The sequence below is a fragment of the Anser anser genome (genome assembly GCF_964211835.1).
Source record: "Anser anser genome assembly, chromosome: 3".
Classification (NCBI taxonomy): domain Eukaryota; kingdom Metazoa; phylum Chordata; class Aves; order Anseriformes; family Anatidae; genus Anser; species Anser anser.
Window position 1 is genome coordinate 19,039,039 of NC_139722.1, and position 22,751 is coordinate 19,061,789.

General features: G+C 32.8%; 1 long non-coding RNA gene across 1 annotated transcript in view; it reads right to left on the reverse strand.

Moving 5' to 3' along the window:
* Window positions 1-666: 666 nt before the first annotated feature.
* Window positions 667-22,751, reverse strand: part of LOC310896786 — a 40,523-nt gene continuing 18,438 nt past the window's right edge. The window contains exons 7-14 of the long non-coding RNA XR_014581841.1: window positions 21,864-22,047; window positions 13,871-13,925; window positions 10,526-10,655; window positions 8,611-8,708; window positions 8,052-8,176; window positions 7,631-7,725; window positions 5,256-5,335; window positions 667-4,427 (exon numbers count right to left, since the gene is read on the reverse strand). This is a non-coding gene — a long non-coding RNA (uncharacterized lncRNA). The remainder of the gene's footprint in view (window positions 4,428-5,255; window positions 5,336-7,630; window positions 7,726-8,051; window positions 8,177-8,610; window positions 8,709-10,525; window positions 10,656-13,870; window positions 13,926-21,863; window positions 22,048-22,751) is intronic.

Here is a 22,751-nt window from a genome sequence, read left to right on the forward strand (position 1 = left end):
GGACATTTACTTTGGCATCTGTTCACACTGTAATGCAAGGTAATTACATGTAATGAAAAACAGTTCATGGTTTATGACATAGACACAAGTATTAACCTGTATATCCCCAGATTTTAAAGTGAATTGTTTTTCTTTAAATTGCATCTTCAATTTATAAAAAGTCTAATGTATGCTACCAGGAATAACTGATGTTCCTTTATAAGTGATATGCAAATGAATATTCGAAAAACCTAAAAGACTGGGAAAAAAAATATTTTATATTTAGTTTTGATGCTATTTGCCTATTTCTCCTGATCATTATTACGAATGATTTATGGTTAGATAATGTAGTTTCTATGGCCATCAGCACTGAGCTTGTTTACCTGGGCACTAAAATATTTAGATGCAACTGTAGAAAAAAATTATTTACTTTCAAGTAAATAAAGAAAACAAGGCAGAGGTACCATGGTAATATAAAAAAAAATAGAGAGAGATTCAAGTTTGAATTTTAACTAAAACATATTGCTACAAGGGAAAAATCTTGATCACACAATATGAGTAGTATTAGTAGTTCTAGCAATACTAAAGAGAATTCCAATTCCAGAAAATTGATAAAGCACCAAATAATATTAAATATTTGATATAGACTTGTCCAGTTGATTCTTATCAGCCAATCAGGCCAATACATTCATTCAACATTCAGTCTGGAGATTTTTTTAAGAATTAAAAAATAACAATTTCTCTTTTAGAATTACTACTTCTATCTTGTGCTGCAAAATGCATGCACTGACACTTTTTTTGTTGACGGTGGTGGTTGTTTCTTTTTTGACAAACAAAACTGGAAAAAATGTCGTTTATGTTATGTTAGTAATGTATTCTATTTATTTTCTTATTTCAACACAAAATTATTTAAAGTGTTACGTTAGAAAATCAGTTTTAATCTTACTTGTGTTCAAGACAGAACTTAAATACATAGTTATAGTTGAGAACAAGGCTAGCTTGTATCCTGATTGCAAATGTTTTCCTGGATTGCAACCTAATTTTATAAATGTACTATGATATATAGTTTTTAAAATTACTAATCCTAAAAGACAAACTGTCTTTTGAATTCCTGTATTACCCATGTCAATATCTAACTTGTTGACTTGCTTTTTATATATTTACACTCAGAAGTATTTTTAGAAAATAAATCCTTACACTTACTTAATGGAAAAACTGCATCTTCACAATGGATATGCCTCTTCCATTTCTACTAAACAATGGCTGTTTGTATATAAGAATTCCTACACATATGTGAGATAATCACATATGCTGATTTTCTGATACTGCACATAGGCTTAAACAGAAATTTACTGGCCACCCCATAGTGAATCTCTGTTTCTACAATACATTCTTCATGCTTTTTATAAACATTGAACATTATGCCATTTAACCACAAATCATTAAAACGTGAAAGAGAATCTAAAGTAACATTACATTTGTTAATAAATTCCAAAGAGGACTGCATTTACAAGCTGCCTGTAAAACAAATTTATAGGCTCTATGCAATGTGAAGTATTATGGATGGTACTCAGAAACTACCCTGCTGAAAACTATAAGCTTTAGATTTGGGGAAAGTAAATGATCAAAAATCTAGTGTTTAAAGTGAACTTTTCTGTTATAAAGTTATATTGGGTGCTTTCATGAAAACTGCTGCTTGTTTCTCTAATACAAAATTTTCCTACCATCTTTCTGGTAGAGGATCCCTTCCTGCCCTCTGGAAGTAAACAGCAGTGCCTATGTTCAGCAGTAGAAGGTAGAGAAAAATCCGCTCTCCCTGTCTCCAAAATAAAGGTATCATCCTGGGTCAATTTATCTGACTTTCACTTCCGATTGTAGAGGGAATACACACCAATTAAATGGGTCGACGAGAGACTAGCAAAGCTGACCTCCCATAGTCTTACTGAATAGATTTGTTCCCCTATTATATCTGAGTCATGTTTGCTCATTACCTGTTAAAAATAAGCTGGTATTGCATCTTTATTTTAATTAGTAATGCAAAGTCAGTACGACTATGAAAAATAACCCACGTTCGATTATTGCCCATAAATCTTCAACAGATTCTCATTAAGGGCCTATTCCTGCCAACATTACCTATATCACATGAGATAAAATGAGAAAATATGCCCCTGAATTCAGTCAATTACAATAAAAATAGAACTAAAGGACTCCATATTTTCAAACTCACTTTAAAACACAGCAGTTCTTCCACCTAAGCAGTACTAAGCAGCTTCTAACTGCTAAATCTAATTAGGAAATTAATTTTTGTCCCAATACTAATTTCAGAATTTTTAATTTAGTTCATGTTCTGATTGAGAAAGGAAAATCATATTATAGGAAAATCTATAGAGCTGTAAAAAGGTTTGACTTCAAAATGTGTCCCAACTCCTGACTGCAAAATAGGATCAGTTAACTGAGCTCATGTTCTCCCCTGGAAAACTGTGATTTTTTAGTCACATTACATTTTCTGATAGCTCAATTTTTCACACACAATACTGCCACTAAACTTACTTATTGCTCTGCATATTACTGTTCATGACTATGACTTTATTTTTTTGCAGACTTTCATATTACACACAGCCTGGGCACTGTACAAATTCCAGATACATCAGTTCTCTATGTACTGCCTACAATGTAAGAAAGAACTGCATTTCATGACTTCTACATACTAAGCATGTGTTTAAAACAATAGTCCAGGCTTGCTCTTGCAGATGGTGGAAATGTTACAGCACCTTCTGAGTTGAATTTATGCTTACATATAAATATATGTGATTTTTCTCCAAATCCAAATCCTGCTGCTCAGGACATTTCTATTCAGAAAACAGTAGCTATTCTTTTAAATGAACCTTTTCCTGATTATCCTCAGAGACAGAATAACCACTTCAACCTATATCAATAAGTGTACAGCAGTTAATTCACTGAATATTTAACTACATTTTCAACATTGGCTTCTTTTGGATTTTTACACATAGAAAATCCATAAATAAATAACATTTACTTTTCACAATGCAACCTCTCAAACTGCAAATTCTTTTAAATTACTCATACATTTTTAAAGGTATTTAATTATTTCTAAAGTATTTCTACACTTTTTTTTTCTAAGAGTTACAGAAATACCCAAACTGAAGGGCTTTTTTTCTTTGAATAATATAATATTCATGCGAAAGTTCTGAAGCATCCTAATGTTTTGAACCAATATCCCTTTTTTCTTTTTTTTTTTTTTTTTTTGCCATAAACCCGTGTATGCAGAATTACACAAACACAGAGGGCCAAATTCTATCTGTGGATTCAAGTCTGAGAGCAAGATTCCATTTTGCTGGAATGAACCTGCTAAATATAAGTTGCTAGCATAAGTGGCTTTGCCTTTTCTCGTGCAGGGAAATTTTCTAATCTCAGTGACTTCAGCTTGTAGAAATAGTGCTGGCTCAGTGGTCTACAGAGAAAGAGAAAGGAAATGAAAGACTAAAAATGTGGCCAACTCCTAGGCTGGGAGCACTGTCTTTTATTTCCTCCTATAGTGGGTGTTTACTTTATCCCTCAATGTGAACACAATTTCTACTAGAACTGAATAAAAGAGACTTATGACAAACTCTTTCATAACTGAGTAGCTTGGCATAATGGCATAAGGCCTGAGTTTAAACCCATGCAAATGAAGAGCCAGCACTTATATCTTCTATCTTGCCCTAGCCCGTTCAGATGGCTCACACCTGGCACTTGGATTTTGTGGATTTCATTCTGAGATTTCCTATTTTCTCTATTCATTGTACAGGGAACCTAAGTGACTATACTGAAATGACAGATCTGACTCAATAACGTTATGCTGAAAACGTAAATGCTGTAATTATGATCATAAATCTTCTTTGTGAATCCTGTCCCTATTTTTTTTAATCATCATGTAATCTATTAAATTGCCTTAGCAGCATGACACTAACGCTTCCCAAGTGGATTTAGTCACAACTTTAATGTATGCTTAAAAAGAAAAAATATCATGAAAATGTTAAGGACTAAAATCATTGTGGAACTACTGGATGTACAAACTTAAGAACAGATGGACAGAACAGCAGCTTCAGAACCTCCATAAACCAAGCAACTGTTATCTGGCCTTTTAAAAACATCCACTTGGAAATCAACTGATTAAATCAATTAAATGTCCTGAGCCCCACAAGCAGTAAGAAGCTCTGCCTCCTCCTTCTTCATCCCAGGTCTCCAAGCCACCTCCGGCACAGTCTAGTGGTGCAGCCTAGGGTCAGGCTGCAGTGGGCAGAGCTGCGTGTGAGAGCTGCAAGGAGCCGTGCTGGGGTCTCCCCTTGGCTTGGCATCTGGGTTTTCTCTCCAGCCCTCACCCCTGGTCCGCACTTGAGCTACGCTGCAGGTATATTCGTATTTCCATAATCAAAATAGTGGCAATCCTGTTTTCAAAATGAGATTTGCTTTTTTTTCAATTCATTGCATTAAGCATGCAAAGAACTGGGGTGTAGGCATTCCCTTTATCATGCAAAGACAAATAGTTCAATGACAGAGATATTCTGTAATAGGGGCATAGCAGCAATGCTTATCAGATTAATCATTATATCATAAGGCATATGCATATCATGAATTTATTATCTCTACCAAAGTCAATGACAAAACACAGACTAATTTCAACAAAACCAGGATTTCTGCCAGGGCATTCATCACATGAACATTAAGATTTCCCTTTTCTCTTACAACACTGTTCAAGAATGAGTAAAACTAAAATCCAAGGCAAATTTTAAAAAGACAAGTGTCTATTTGAGGTAGAACAAAAATAAATACATTTGGGCAAAAGCACTTACAAAGATTTATTTCCACTGCTTCTACAGGTATTTACAATAAAAGCTGTACAGTTGTATTGCATTTTAAATTTTGGTTGCGGGGGAAAAAAAAATGATGATGCTTGTATTCACAAGTTCAATTTTCAGTTATAACTGATTCAATGATGCTGAAATTTCATGAGTTTCTACAGTAACTATGACAGAAATCTGATTACTGAATCCTATAGGACTTCCATCATCTTTTAATAATGCATATGTCCAGGATAAATAGTTTATTGAAATTTCAGCCACATCAGAACCAAACAAAATATCAAGCTCATTCAGGTCTCCACTGCATTCCTTAATCAAGATGAGTTCAATTGATTTCATGTTCAGAATCAAATGCAAATGCTTTACATTCTACTTTTAAAATCTAGTTTACATTTAAAATATGTATGCACTTACACTTAATAAAGAAGGAAATCTAACCTCATTCACAGTACTGCTGGTATGTGCTATAGTTTCTTCTTCTTCTACAGTCTCAGCTGGAATGTATATACATAAAAAAGAAAATTAGCTCTTCCTAGTTTATGGAGTTGGTATATTAGTAATTAAAGCTTTCTTATTGTAGTTTCATACTAACTTTTATCATTAATTTCATCTTAAATTTTAACTTATATCCAGTGGTAATATACAAAGAATGAAATACTTGTTCTTAATTTGTGAATCAAAATATATACAAAAAAAAAAGTGCATTTACATATATATTAAGAATCACTGATCTGCAGATATTACTCAATAAAAAACTCTTTCACTTCAGGGGTAAGTATGCATTTCAGCAAGGTTTTTGCTTAAGAAAGAGCTGGAGGATTTGGCTCAAACTAGTAAAGTAATGAGTTATGTTAATTTCATGTTCAAAACTCTTATAAATAATTTAGCAAAATCAAAATCACTGATTGTGTATGAAAGTGAATTAGAACAACCACAGAGAACAAAAGTGTCAAAATTACAATACTAAAACCATTATAACCTTATTCCACTAAATTGGAGGCTAACATTTATCTCATTATAATGTTATTGAGAAAATTCTTATTCTAAAGAGACAAGTCATGAGTATGCTAATTCTAAATCTTGTTAAAATTTACAGGAACTTAAGCACTGTCTTGGATTTATGATGTCTTTACCAATGAAAACAAAGACAAGTTTTCTGCATATTTTTTTTTAGCATTTTAACTAAATTAATTTTCTCATCTTCCTCTTCTCTTGGCACAGAGACTAAAAAGGCGGGGTAACAATCAGTTCATATTTTTAACATGCCATCATTTTAACCTCACAGAGACTAACAGAGGACAATAAGCAGCAGCTTTTGGTCCACTATCCAAATGCCTAATTTCCTTTTTAATATTGTAATTAATGCTTATCTGTAAAAATACAAAAGTTTTACTTCTCAAAGACAAATGCAAATGTGTTGGATTTGATAAAAAGAATTTACACAAACTTTCATGGAACACACTATATAAAAAGAATAAAAGACAATGAAGAGAAAAAAAAAAACTAGAAAGCTTTGTTTGAGAAGAATGTTGCAATAGTTAGAGAAAATTACAGGCATCTTAATAGATGAGTAAAATAAATATATGGGAACTACTCAACTAAATGCATTCCAAGGAATGTATCATTAAAAGTAAAGATGTAATAATCTAGCAATGCAAAATAGCTCTTCTGGAAGATTGATCTTATGCATATTGGTTCTCCAAGCAAAGAAAAATATTTATATAGCCCCACAGCTGTTTACCTTGTAATGAAGAAAAATAAGCATTATAATTTTGCGTAACAAGTATATTCCAGAAATGAACATATTTTTACAAAAATATTTATTGTGCCCTCTTATTAACACTTAACATTCTTTATTTCATATTTCACTTGTTTTGATTTTGTCCTCTTTGTGTATTGTTTTCTTTTTTCCATCTTCAAATTTTCTTATCTCTCCAGTTCTTTTTCCATTCCTGTCATGTGTATATCTCTATTCCTTGCCTTCCCAAGTGAGCAGTTTACTCTCCTTCTTTATCCTCCTTCTCTTTTTATGTTTCCATCTCAGTCATGTCTTTGCCAACTACACCATCAAGAGTACATATTGTTGTGTAGCTTTGAAGTTACTTGGGCATACATTACTGCACTAAAAATCATATTGAAAACAAAACAACAAAAAAAAAGTGGCAAACTACGTGTGTGTAAAATGGCAAAACATAATCTCAATGGACCTTACAAAATGAGTAGTCAAATGGAAACATAAGAAGATGACTAGAAACGGATTCATATACACAAAGGAATAAAGTAGCAAACTATAAAATACAATAAAACTGGTGCTGTTACTTGTATCACTGGTACATAACAATCCAGATGTTGCTGTGTTTTCCATATTTGTGTCCCACAGTTGATTATGGAGCAATTGTATTTTAACACTAAAGCCTGAGTGAACTTTCTAGTAATATCTCCAGTACTGATGCTGCTTCATGAACAGTATCTGTTCCATGAATATACAGATGAATTCACCTTTCTGTGCTGTCAACCTGGCAACTTTCACAAGCTTTGAATTCATTTTAAAATACAAAAATAAAGATTCCATTGTCAGAACCAGTTTGACCTGACAGATGAATTGAAAGCGAGATATCAGAGAGGTTGATTGTTCATTGCCCTTCTGCAATCTCAGTTTTGTCTGTCCTGAAACTGAAAGACACTTCATAATTAATCAGATGTGTTTTGTTTTGTGTTCAAAAATGAATCACAAAACCTTTCTTTTATCATAAGCTCTTCCAAATATAAAAAATAACAAAATAAAATACCATCAGATCCTGATTATTTTCCTGTTTCCGTGTTTTTAAAGTATCTGCTAGTCCATTTCTGACTTATATGCTTGGGCTCAAAGCAAGTACAGCATCTATAAGGAGATATTTAAAACACAAAATAGCTGTTTGAGGTTTTTTATGTTATTAAACAGTATGGATATGATATTATAAAATTATTTTAAAATTTATTTACTATTGTAACTGTTGTAAAAATGACTAATATGTGGAAAATGTATATGTATATAGAAATGAATTTAATGAATTAATTATTTAATGATTTAACAGAATTATCATGAGTTAACAATAGATGAACATTTTTCATATGTGGCCTTCTGCTATTGTTTTTAATCTATATGTATTTATGTGAAATTGTTATTATTTTTTTTAATGAGGAAACCAATAAGCACTTAACACTTACTGATATCACTTCTCACTTGCGTGGATAAATTAAAATCCATTCACTTTCTTTTACTCAGAGGGCTTAAGTGTCTATAGGAAATGCTTTCAGAATACCACTTGGTTAAAGCAAACCACCATCAAAACCTGCAGGGAAAGAAACACCAGAAAATCCAGGTGTCTCTTGAGCTCACTTCTGAGCAGCAGTCTAGAGTACAGCACTCTGTTCCTTCTTTACCACTAACATGACCAGTGTTTTGAACCAAGGAATAAGTTACATGAGTTCATGGATGAGGGCTCTTGGTTTGATCCCAGTATTTTGTCAGAATACAAAGAAGTAGTGGAATCAAAAACTCCTCTGGCAGAGACTCAATAACCAAGAGAAAACCTATTAACTTTAATTTATTTATTTATTTTATACCATGGAGTCATGAGGTTAGTTTAAAATGTCTAACTTATTTTCCTCGTGTTCTAGCAAAACGTTAAAGACTTCAAGAAAGTGCCATAAGCAGTTCTGTCCCAAAGGCTCTGGACAACTCATGATCATATTAGAGAAAGCAACAAATTTGCCTTAACTTTACCTGATCAATCGGCACCTCTGCTTGCACGTATTTGTCATCTTGTACTTCTACTCCTTGAACTTCTTCTCTTGGTTCATTTGATGTAAAGACACTGGATGCTGAAATGAAAAATTTTTATCTTTGTAATTGCAAATGAATGTTTCCATATTCATTTCATGTCTGCATGCTTGTCAAATCCTTTAATAAAATTCAGTATCTTTCTTCATTCTGAACTTTCCCTTTTACAATGTAAAACAGCATTTGCAAGTACCATATAAAAAGGAGTTCATTTTAATGTCTTTACTTAGAATGAATTAATTTTTGTGATCTTTTCAGCAAAAGATAGAGCATTTTATTACTTTTTACCCCCAAAAAATTTAGGACTTAGATACTGTTTATAAAATCAGTTGGAAGGTAGGACCTTTCCCTTTGGATAGCATTATTTCTAAGGTACACACATATGTATTATACATATATATTACATATATATGATATATATATGTTTAATTTTTTTGTGTTGGGTTGATGTTGGCTGTCTGCCAGACGTCCCACCCAGTAGTTCTCTCAATCCCACTCCTCAACAGGATAGGGGAATAAATAAGATAGCAAGGCTCATAGGTTGAGATAAAGGCATTTAAGTAAGAGAAGCAAAAGTTGTGCGTAGAAGCAAAGCAGAAAGAGGAATTTATTCATTATTTCCTTTTGTCAGGCAGATGTCCAGTCTCTTCCTGAAAATTAGGAACTCGGTATGTGAAATGGTTGATTGGAAAGACAAACACAACAAACACAAATATGCCCTTTTATTGCCAAGCATGACATCATGTGGTATGGAAGATCTCTCTGATTATTTTGGTTCATCTGTCCCAGCTTTGTCCCTTCACAGCCTCTTGCCCAACCCCAGCCCACTGTCTTTTGAGAGCAGGGCCCTGGGAAGGAAACCTTGACGCTGCTTATCAATAGACAAAATATTGGTGTATTATCAATGGCTTTATCCAAAAAAAGCAAAGCACAGAACCATACAGGCTGCTATGAGTAAACTTAACTCCTTCATAACCAGAGCCAGTACAACCTCCAGCCCTTATTCAATACTGTTTGTAGCATTTTCAGGTCCCACTTTATCTGATACCTCTATGGATCTTCTGGTGACAACCTGCAAGGATGCTTCTGCTAAATTTACATCCCAGTGCTTCCATGCCTTAGCATCCAACACTTTCAGCATAGGCTGTAACAGTCCTTTATATCAATCAATCTTTCTGGAGGCTTGTGATTAATGGGGGATGTGATACTGTAATACTTCAAATACAAATAAATAAATAAATAAATAAATCTTGAAAACATACTAAAAAATTGAAGGAGGAAAAGAAGTACTTCAATAAAAATTGGAAATTTAGGGAAATTATAAATGACAAAACTAGTATTAAATGGAACAAAAAGTTTATGTTCTTTATGTTGTAATTACATCACATACTTCCGGTATTTAGAGTAGAGTCATGCCATACAGTACAGTACTAGGTATATTCCTTGCTTTCATCTATATATATACATATACATATATATATATAAAAAACATATTATGCATGTATAATATATATATAATGTATATACCAAAAGCAACTTATATATACTATTTCTGAGATCTATAAATAGTAATCCAACTGTATATCATACACAGAAATATATATTGAGAGAGAGAGATGAAAATTTTAGTAGCAGATGAGGTTATCCCTGTATCTAAATATTATCTCCCATACAGGTTCATTAAACCAGTTAACATTGTCAAGTGAATTCCCAGTTCTCCCCTATTCTGCCATCCCAAATATCTGGGTATTTGTATAAAATGGAGAATAGCTCTGACAGGAAAGACTGAAAAATATTAGTACCATGACTCTATCTCAGAATTTATTTATGTTGTCTTAAGTCATTGCCCATACATTACCTTGTGTTACCTTTAGCAAATGTTGGATATGAAGACCTTTCAGAACAGACTTTGCTTTTTCATGTGATGTTTTTGTATTTTATTTGATTTTCCTAGAGGTCTACTGGAGCATTCTCTGCTACTTGTTTTGCTGAGTAGTGAAAAATAAATTGAGAATGTCAAAATCAAACTAAACAGTTTTGATATATTGATAATTATCCTAAAATAATTTATTTCCCATTGCAAATCTGTAGTGTAACCAACACAATGTTCAGATTTATTACATCCATAATTTGTTTTACTTCGGTTTCTTAGCAAGTTCTTTTGATTTTGCAAAAGTGAGAAAGTTACTGTAGCTCTTTGCATATATTCTCACATTTCTGTTACAGTTGTAAAATCAGCAGCTGCAACAAGAATGCATGCATTTCATAGTAAACTATTTTAGTACTTTTCAAAAATTTTAAAGGATCTTCATACAAAAGTCCAATACATGATGTATAACTATTATATCATAACTATAACTATTATAACTATATATTATATATAGTATATTATATATATAACTATTATAACTATACCATAACTATTATATAACTATCATAAATATTATATCATAACTATTCCTATAATTTCAAAGAGCAAGACACTAACTGCTCACCACCAATAATTTTACATGCTAGCCAGTTGGAAGTGATCTACTTTAAAAGGACATCATAGTCCTTATGTTCCCAAATCCTCATTGTGACCCCACTTCCTTCACCGGCTATTCCCCTCCTGGGTTCCAGTTCCCATTCCTTGAATGATTTCAGGCTTTGCACAATAGTACACATTATATCAACAATCCTGAATCTTTACATCTTCCCTTTACTAAAAGGCTCACTGTAATTGGACTTTGATTGATTCCTTGTTAGGAATTCAAGAGTTGTATCAGGCCAAGGTTTAGATTTAATGTCTCAATGGATTACAAGAAGCCAAAGCTTGTGTGACATCATTGCAGTGTTATTTCTAGTATTATCACTAATGCATATGGAGCTGTCATATATAATAACATATCTGCTGTATTACTAGCAGACATCAAGAGAGAAAAAATGAAGAAAAAGACAATTGCATAGCATAAAACTGATGGATGTAAAAATCCCACTGAAGGTAATATGTAAACTAATTTTAGTCATGAAAATATGTTTTTATTTTCATAATGTGATTTTTCACATGAAGAGAGATTTTAAAGAATGTAGCTATGAAATTTAAATTTATGAAAGATACAAAAAAGGAGAATACAATAAAAGCCTATAAAATAACAAGTGAAACACAAACAGTATTTGTCTTAATTCAAGAACAACAGAATAGCCAATAAAATTATAACACTGATAGAAAAAAAATAAACTTTTATTACATGATAGACACTCCATGCAGCTCTTGCTCTTGAAACATTAAATATATCTTAATAACATCTAGAGATAGTTACATTTATGCACAGTTACATTAACCTACAAACAATAAATATTATGCACTAAATCCAGCATAGAAATCAGACTTTGACTGACAACATTAAAGAAAATATTCCTTCATAAGTAGCACTGTCTTCCTTATCCAGCACTAACAAGTTGAGAGGAAAACATTTCTCTAGCTCAAATACTGTATGTCCTCAACAATGAGTCACCAATCACTGAAGTGCATGCTGCGGGGTGGAAACCCACCAAGCTATTATGAACTCAGAACTTCCATTTTCCAGGTAAGTTTTCTGACAGCTAAGTTATTTACGAAAATTACTTCTCTCTTCCCTCTCCCTGTGTTTTCTAAAAGAGGAGAGTTGTACGGTTCCCTAAATCCAGATGGAGACATGGACACGGACTCCAAAGGAAGTATCAGACAATGAATCTCTGTTTCTCATAGATGACTATATCAATGTTTTGTGTCAGCAGCTAATTCCAGGAAAGTAACAGTATTTTAGATATTCCCCTTTTATTAACATTTTCTGCGAGGTAGTTTACATAATGCTCTATTATGTGTCAACTAATTTCCACTACACAGTGCCTAAAAAATTCCTTTTTGTGTCCTTCTACAGCAGTAGCTGCACTAGCTGGCCTGGATATTCTTTCAGTCCAAATAAAAGCAATTCTGATAAAACCATGACCAAAGTTGTTTAAGATAACTGAGCCCACTTTGAATGAAAGAAAAATCTGAAATCATCTGTATGTAGTATTTAGACACAGCATCTCATCAGTGGGCAAAGAATCTGTAAGTAAAAAAAAAAAATGTGGACAGTTCTGAATGTGCATGTTATACAAATGCATGTGTATGTTTTAAAACCAGAAGCCTCTTACTAGAATGTAATTTTCATATTTTTACAATCCTCTTTCCCAAGACCTCAAATTTATTTGCTTTCATTCTTTGCAGGTTAGCATCTAAATCTTTTTCTGAATTTGAATATAGTCTTTACTACAAACCCCATGATGTCTACAGGAAAGTAGGAGAGTAGGGATCTAAAAACTTCATAATCAGGGTATTCACCTGTCACTTGCTCACAAGTCTCCTAAGAAACTTAAGACCAAAAGAATCATCCTTTCCTTTAGCCTGAAATGCTCTCAATAACCTTAAAACACGGTATCAAAGTAAATGAGCCACAGCCTATAAATTTCCAGGCATCTATCCTTCTGAAAAGGAAGAATTTACACTTTTTTTTTTTCTATCTTTACATAACACTTCCTATTACCTTTAGAGTATGTGAATAATTACAATTAATTCACAATTATAAAGTACCTATGGCATTGTAGGAACTTCCCAGATATTTAATGAGATGAAAAACTTAATCATTACTTGTATCATGATAATATCAACCAGTTAATAGAAATACATACTGTTTCATAATATATGCAGAAAAAATCTTTGCTCTGCATACATTTTTGTTTGAATTCTTTGTTTCTAATTTTACATCATGGTATGTGTATTTTTATTACAATAATATCTTTTTTATCTTCTAAAAGTGAATATTAAATCACATACTCTTCTAGTGCAGATCAGAAAACTGGTAAATTCAACATGAGTATGAGGACTTGGGAAAGAGGATTGTAAAAATATGAAAATTACACTCTTGTAAGAGACTTTTAGTTTTAAAACACACACGTGCATTTGTATAACATACACATTCAAAACTGTTCTTATTTCTTTTACTTAAAATGCAAATATCTAAATACACACAGTCTGAATCCAAGCATAAATTACAATAGAGTTCCATTATTTTGTCAGTTATTATTGTAACACTATAATATTTCACAGTTCTGACAATATCTTTTATATAAAATATGACCAAAACATATCCTAGCAATATTTTTTAAATGTATATTGAAATTTCATGTTTTAACTTACTCTTGCCTTTTATTTCTTAGGTCTTCTGGAAGATTCTCATGATTCACCATATAACCTAAAAGGTAAATAATAAGTAATCTGACAATTTTGAATGAAAAATATTACAATTTTCTTTTTATTATTTATTAAAAGAATAACAATGCTAAAAAGTCTTCCTTCCAACCACTGAGCAGTTTGAGCATGGAGAAAGTATTTATGATATAATAAGGAATTATATCTAAAGGTAGTACTTTTAGATGCACTTTAATGATTTACTTTCTTTAAGTTATTGTCTCCCACAGATGGAGTATACTACTCAAGGAACTACTACATGATTAGTTTATTAAGTTAAGAAAGAGATATATCAGTTGTATCAGAAAGATGTTAGCTAACTAGCGAACCTGAAAGCAATGTGTATTGCAGACTTTTAATGCAACAAAAAATCTTATTGACTAGTATTTTCTGCTTTGCTTAGGAGTCTAAGCAGAAAAATGATGCATTCAAACTTTTCTTTTACAAGTTTGAGGCATTTAATATTAACAACAAGATACAACAGAAAATAATGAATTTTGATCCTCAGTGATTACCTTAAATGCTATTCATCACAATCTAAATTATTGCTGAATATTATAAAGTTGATGTGGTTATTAAATTATTAGGAGCATCTGTGCAAGACTTGCTTTATTTCTTTCCCAATACCACAACTTTTTGAGCAAAAGTCCTCACACAAAACAGCCAGCATAATTTTATGAAACTAGTGTCAATAAAATACTTGTCCATGTGGTGAAACTGTTGCATTTTACAGAAAAAAAATAAATAAAATAAAATAAAGAAATCAAAGAAATTTCAATTGAAGCAGCAGGGCTTCTTGTGAAGCATCTAGACACTGCTGTGAAGCATTTTTGTGAAGTACTTAGACACTGCTAAATGGTGTGAAATCATTCACTCGATTTAGATAACCAGTTTTCCAAATGGTAAATCGCTTATGCTTACCATAAGTCTTGCCCAGATTTACATTCCTTATATACAAGAGGCTGAAGTGTAACAGTGCAAATCTCCTTGAATGTCAATGCTCAATAATTATGTGAATTTATTCCATAGATTTACAACCTAAACATCAGCTTTAAAACATACTCAACTGATAATTAAGACAGATAAAAATATTATAATAAAAATGAGATTATTTATGCATCAGTTCTAAAAACAGATAAATACAATTATAAGTAGTTTTAAATCCAGCTCTAAGCATTGTATATCATGATGTGTTTTATGGTTATCCAACTGAAGTAAGCACTACCAAATAAGTAACGATGTATATGCTGTCCACTTTCTATACTTTCCACTTTTTATACACAGGTATCTGTGTCTAATTTTATTAGTATTTATATTTTCTGTGCAGCTCTAGTTCTTCATAAAGCAGTTTTTAGTCAGAAGAACACATGATATTGTAATGTTATCATTAATTTCTGATGGAGGCACATTGAAAAAATTGGAAAGGTCCATAAGTTAAAGAATATATAGTTTGTCCGTTCTTCACGAATTTAAGCAGTTCAAAAAATTTAGAAATATAATGGAGGATTTATTATCTGCAATATGGGCAATTACCATATCTATAAAGAGTACTGGAAAAATAAACTTGACTTTCCAAAGAAAAAGTATTAGCAGAGCTAGGAAGAATTATTCCTCACAAAAGGAAAGTTTAACAGGCTGAGCAAAAACAAAAAACAAACAAAAAAAAATCAAATTAAAAATGCAGTCAAGCTGTAAGGCTAAAACATATGCCAAAGACAAAGAACATATCTGCTCTCAGTAACTGTGAAAGCAGTAACAATATTATGCCAAATAATACTGTAGAAGGAATGCAACACCATGCAGGTAATAAAATACTTTTGCAAAATCATGTTGCTCTGCATAAAAATAAATAAATAAATAACTAAATAACTAAATAAATAAATAAATAAGGGCTGGTCCCAGGCAATCAAAGGGATGTCCCAAAACATGTGGCATCATGCTCAGCAATAACAGCTGGGAGGAGTTGGTTGATGGTGGGGGAACATTCAGAGTGATGATGTTTCTTCTGAAGAATCTGTTCCGCGCAATGAGCCTTGCTTTCCTGGGAGTGGCTGATACCTGCCTGCTGATGGGAAGCAGTGAATGAATTTCTTGGTTTGTTTTGCTTCCACGCATAGAGTTTGCTTTCCATAGTAAACTGACTTTTTCTCAACCCATGAGTTTTCTTGCTTTTACCTTTCTAATTCTCTGCCCCATCCCACCTGGGGAGAGTGAGCAAGCGGCTGGATGGTGCTGAGCTGCCTGCTGGGGCTAAACCACAGCAAGTTTTTAGTAAATCTATTCCTATTTGAGTGATATCACTTATTTTTCTTTATTTGGATTTCTTTTGATTTGACTGTGTTGAAACTGCAAATTCGTTTTATCAGTGTTGGTAGTCCAATCTGTAGGCTGTGGAAATAGATTCTCCAGTTTCTCTGCAAATCTGCTTCAACTCCTATCACAAGAGCAGGGTCAACTTTATATGTGATATCTAATATGGATAAGCAATATGACAGAAAAGATAGAAACCTGGGAAGTCAGTGTATTTGACTATAATGGATCTTGAAAAAAATAAGAACATTTCAATTATTTAACTGGGAAAGATAAAACTGATACCCACACCAGGGTTCCAGTTCTGTTTATCTGGGTTATATTAAATATTAGCCAGTCTTCCAGAACCTTTGGTTCATCTACTTTCATGCCAGCTCCCAGAAGTAAATTTGGTAATAGCCAGTGACAGTTAATTTCTCTGGGAGGAAGATTCCTCTAGGAGGAAGAGAGTCAGTTGCATTTGACAGCTGCTACAGGTAGTTAAAGTTGCCTGTAAATCCTGGTTAATGTGAACACGTAATTACATTCACCTCGCAGTCTCCTATCCATGAGAAACTAACAATTGCTAAACAAACTGACCTCTTCTGTGTACCATAAAAGGTAAGCATTTTATGAAAAAAAATAAAAAATAAAAAATCTAATATCTTAACAGCTGCACGACAACTGAATTGGGATTATACCTCTTCAACCAGCATAAAACACTATTGTCTTCTCTACCCTCACTTTATCAAGCTTTTAAAAGTTAACTTAATGAGTGTGCCTGTTCCACACCTACCCCGACCATGACATGTTCAATGGATGAATGCCAGCCTAATGGAATCACCAGCACTGGACCTCTTCATCCACTTTCTCAAAGACAAATGAATTCATGAAGAATCTGCAGCAAATAGATCCTGATGAGGCATTATATTCCATTTTATAAGAATAGGGTGGCCCTTTACTCAAACCTACATTCTTGCAAAAGGGAATCTCTGGTGTGTCCTTTAGAATGCACTTCTTCAAGCAAGACATGCTGCATTCTCTCAATGGTGAAACAAATCTAGGTCATCCTTTTAATTTTCTATTATTTTGTAACAGAGAAAGTAATAATAGTAATCACTCAATTTTCACTCCAAGTTGCAAGAAGATTATTCTCTACACATTTCCATGTTACAAAATCACTGGTCTTACACTACAAAGTGATGATCATTAAACTGGCATTATCAAAGATACCTGCTTTGGAAAATACAAAGACTCATCTGTTAAGGAAATTAATTGCTCTGTTCACTTTCAATATCAGATGCTCCACTTGGAATACCAGACTCTTGTTCTAATTATTAAAATCAAAAAGTTCTGCATCTGTAAGGCCCAGCAGTTGTTTTTGAATACACAGTAGTGATCTTATGAGAATCACTGAGGAATCAAAAAGGATTGTGTACCAAATTAAACTGTGTTTTTAGGAAGACTTTCCCTACAAAGATCTACCTGACATCTCTTCCCATCAAGTGGAATGACCAGCAAAATGTAAGGTACAATGCCTATATCTGTAGAGACTGAGGCATCAGGAAGGTCATAGATATGTACATACTTAATCTTAGCATGAATCACTTTCCACATTCACATATGAGCAGCAGCCATAAACAGCAAGCAAACATTTCTGCAAAAGAACCATAATTACTATTGGATACCAAGAAATCTTTATTTTAAAGAAGTGAAAAGTTTTATTAGACCCATTTATCAAGTCAAAAATCCTGAAAGAATGACTGGGCAGAACTTCAAGCTGTTACCTCATGGATATCAGCTCACTGTGAACATTGAATTGTATAATTATGATAGAAGAGAGCTCTGGAGGTCATCTAGTCTGAGCCCTGCCTCAGAGAAGAGCAGATACAAAACCAGTGCTCAAGATCCTGTCCAGTTCAGTTTTTAGCACCTCCAAAGCTGAAAATTTCATGGCTTTACTGGGGAACCTACTCCATTGTTTGACTACTCTCCTGGTAAAAAAATAAAAATTAAAAAATAAAAATCTTAGTATCTAATCTGAATTTCTTAGGTTGCAGCCTGGGTCTACTGCTTCTCCTTTCACTATTCATCCCAATTAAGAATCAAAATCCATCTTTTTTTTTTTCCTCCTACGTAGTTAGAAGTAAGAAAGGTGTCACCCCTACAGTGTTTTTTGTTTTTTTAAAGGTTGAACAAAATGAATTCTCAGCCTCATTACACACATCATGAACTCCAGTCCCCAAATCACAGTATCATGATAAAATATAAAATAAGCTATTTCACCAGTCTTCAGGAATGGTAATCTGAGATAAATCAGAGCAAAAGGGAATATATTTGCTTACCTATACTGTATATACTGGCAATGTTATACTTGACCCACCAAAGGAAAAAAATATATACATATTTACACTTATATGTATAAATGATAATAATTTTTTACATATAGTATTTATTAAACAAATAAATAAGAAAGAAATAAGAATCAAATCCTGAAAGTACACGGAGAAATACTGTTCAAACTGAAAGATAATATTGCCACAAATGCAACTGGATACAAACACATCCATGCATGAATAAATACAGGCTGGAAGTCATGTTTCTAGCCAACAGATTAATTAAATTCTGAAATCAAAGTAGCAGAGCAAAAAGCAACTTTTTTCTTTAATGAATCTTGATCATTTCTCAGAAATGAGTCCCATGACATGATTTAATATGATAGTAGAACACTGGTAATATTTGTCACAGCACCAGTCAGCACCTGAATGTCTTCCCATTTGTTTTGCTTCAGGTGAAATGCCCATTCCTGAAAGTGTCTTTTAGCACAGAGCAAAATCAATACCTTCTGGAACTTCTGCCCATCCACCTTGTTTAGTCTTACAATGTAACAGATACTTACAGAATTATGTACTTAAAGACACAGACACTTAAATATTTAATTGGTTAATAAAACATTTTTAGTAACAAATATGAACAGTTAGCACACTGCAATGTTGCTTCCAACAGTAAAGAGTTTCTGCTTTAGCAAATTCTTCATGATTGAAGAATTTCATATTCTGAGTTAAATTAAAATGCAGATTTCAGAAGCAGTGGTTTGAGCCACTAAAATAATTACACATTCTTTTGTAGAGAACTCAGCTGGCCTAGATCCATGCATGTCCTTGCTAAAGAGTGTCAAATGGTTCATTAAATTTGGAGGAAGAAAAAAGTTTTGCTCAATAGATAAATCTGCTCAATAAAAGTCTGTAAGAAAGCAACTGTAGAAAATGAAAAAACATAATGTTAGTATCCTGCTGAGAGATATATGTGACTGAAACTAGATTTAGCACAAGTAAGACAAAGGCACTTTGGCAGAGGTATGTTGCTTTGCTATGGTTTTGCTCTCTGACACTGATAGACGTCTCTGTCCATAAACTTTCAGATTGTTTTCCAATTTCAAGACTTTAGAGGAAATAATATTTGCACAGTGGTGAACAGAAATATTTTACTTTAGTTTCAAGCAGAAAAAAAGTTTGTATATTTTAATTTTAAAAACTTTTTTTTTAATAATTATCTATGGACCTGGCTATATCGATATAATATCTATACATAGTTTTTCACAGTCTTGGCTAGAACAGCATATACTGGCTTATCTCTTGATAAACATATTACATCTGTGACTTCCTATTCTGTGATGCATGGCAATTCAATTTCAGACAAGTCAAGATGATAATTATTCTCATGTAGGCTAAATTTAACAATAATACTACCCAATTATAGTATTTATATAAAAATCAGGAGGCTTCAGGAACTGTTAATGGAATTTAAAAACAAAAACAAAAAAAGCAGAAAGCAAATTATTCATTTATCATTTACATTTAAGTCCATTATACTCAGAACCATGAAATAATCAGCACTATTTTCCAAATAAGGAAAATGTGTCTAAATGCTAGCATTACAAGAGGATGAAGGGAAATTCCAGCTCCTAAGTTATCAAACATATGAATATGGAAACTTTTAGTAGCATTGAAATTAGTCATCATTAAGACTCAATGTATAAAATATAATGCATTCTGATTGTATTGTTCTTATTTTAATCAGTTGAAGCTATCACTTAACTGATTTCATTACAGCTAGAAACATGCTCACAGTATTGATTATGGAATTTCCCTCTGAGGAAATAATCAGGGCTTTCATCAACAAATAAAATAAATACACACTGTTCATAAGCTCAATATCATAACCTGATGACTTAATTTTTTTAACTTCTAATACTGTAAGACAGCTAGAAAATTTTAAAGAAAAACTGAACTTTTAACTAGTGAAGACCTTAAAACAGAATGTCATATGGTGACATAACAGTCAAACTGCCAAAATATGAACTGTACTAAGATAATAAAAGTAAAATACAAAGAAAAAAAGATGCATCCCGACCTAAATAAATACCCTAAATATTTCCCTCCAAACATTCAACCGATTACAGCAATATGAGTGCATTACAATAGACAAAAGGATTAGATGTGATCTTTAACATCTGATCTAGATGGTAAATCAGAAGGGTGGGTGCTTTCTTCTGTACCTAAATAAATCCTCCAGCATATAGACTCTTGTGTTGCTCACGTCAACAACTAGTGAATTTCAACAGCAGAATATAAGAAGAAATAATATGCATTATTCTGTCATCTGTTTTGGACCTTTGTTTATTTTTTCAGATTACAAAATTACACACCTTAACACCTATTCTCCTGGCACTTATAGAAATAAAATAAAAATAAAAATAAATAAAAATAAAAATAAATAAAAATAAAAATAAAAATAATAAAAATAAAAATAAAAATAAAATAAAAATAAAAATAAAAATAAAAATAAAAATAAAAATAAAAATAAAAATAAAAATAAAAATAAATTAGTCATTTATGCATTGCTAACAGGAAGTCAGATAACAACATACCAACTAAAAACATCTTTTCCTGGATCAAACCTACATGAAGTCTTTCATGCTCATTAGTTGATTTAAATGAGCAATCAGAAGTCATGCACTGTCAGTTAATTAGCCATTAAAAATAATAATCGAGGAACTGTGTATGAAGTACAAAAATTAAAATGAAGCTGCAAGAATAAGAGAGACTAAAAGTAAAAGTGACATTTTGCTCAATGTAACTTGAACAGTTCTGCCATAAGAGTGAATAGTGTGGATACTTTGGTTTTCTTTATGCCTTGAGCAAAAACTCAATATGAAAATAGCAATAGTAAAGGTCTTTTGAAAATGCACAATGTTTTCTATCCAATACATCAGCCATACTTGCAGAAAGTAATCATTTCATAGTAGTCCACAACATAAAGTAGCAATACCTCGTCATAACTGCTAAATTCAGTAACTTTTAAGACATGGAAACAATTGTTCACCATAAATCAGAAAAAAATACGTTCAAAATGGTAACAAAGAAAGATCACTGTGTATATCAAAAGTTAAATTATAACCAAAGACAGGAACTTCTTAATGAAATTAATTGCTCTGTTGCAGTACTGAGGATGAGAAACAGAAAACAGCATACTATACACAGGAAAACAAAAAAAAATAAATCAAAAATTACATTTCTGCTAAGGGCTTTTACTTTGAACCAATACAGTCTTACATAATATTAAAAAAGTTACTGGCGAAGTGTACACTTACGTATTTTGCTTTTCATCAGAGGTCAGGATCAATCACTGATAATTTTATGTGCCTCAGGTAGAAATTAAACTTCTCTAGTCTTCTTCTGCAGTCAGGAGAGAGACTACAGGCAGCTCCAGAAGTTCATTCCCCACAGTTGCATAATCTCCATTCAGGCTTGGGAGATCTGAGAAAGGCTAAGTTCCTAATTTCATGGAATAAAGAGAAATGCCTAAAACTAGGTAGGAAGCATCTGTGTTCAGCATCTTTCAGGATCAAAACATCTCACATGAAACTGTCCCACGAAAACATTTAGCACCGAATCTCCATCAGAACTGTAGAACACCAGTGTGGTAAAGATTTACAATTTCCTCTGCTTGCTGCAACATAGAAACGAATACCCTCTAAACAACCTGAGCTACGCACTGCATCCCTGTCCAATGTGAATGACTTGTTATCTAAAGAAATGAAATGAAGGTTAAAAGAGTAGCTCCATTAAATGTATTAACCATTCATATTGTACATGCTTATTCCCTCACACTCAAGCCAGAGTCTTTCATAGTAGTACTGCAGCAGTCCTACTGTGAGTAAGCCACCAGTCCACCTCCTCCACACACCTCTGCACTAGTCCTGATAGTCTTCAGTACTCCATTACAATTATGACCACAGCAGGGGGCATATAAGGGCTTCTGGAAGAACTTCACCTCAGCCATATCGTGTTTCCCAGTCATGACAAGACTGTCTGAAGTTTTTCAGTATAAACTTTTAAACTTCAAGGCAGGTAAGCTGATGATACGTGACAGAGATTCACGGTCTCCTGACAGCAGGGGAGATCTTTCTCCTCCTTTATATAAAACATAGTAGTAGTGGTGATAATCGCCATTTAACCATTATGACAGAGAGGAGAGG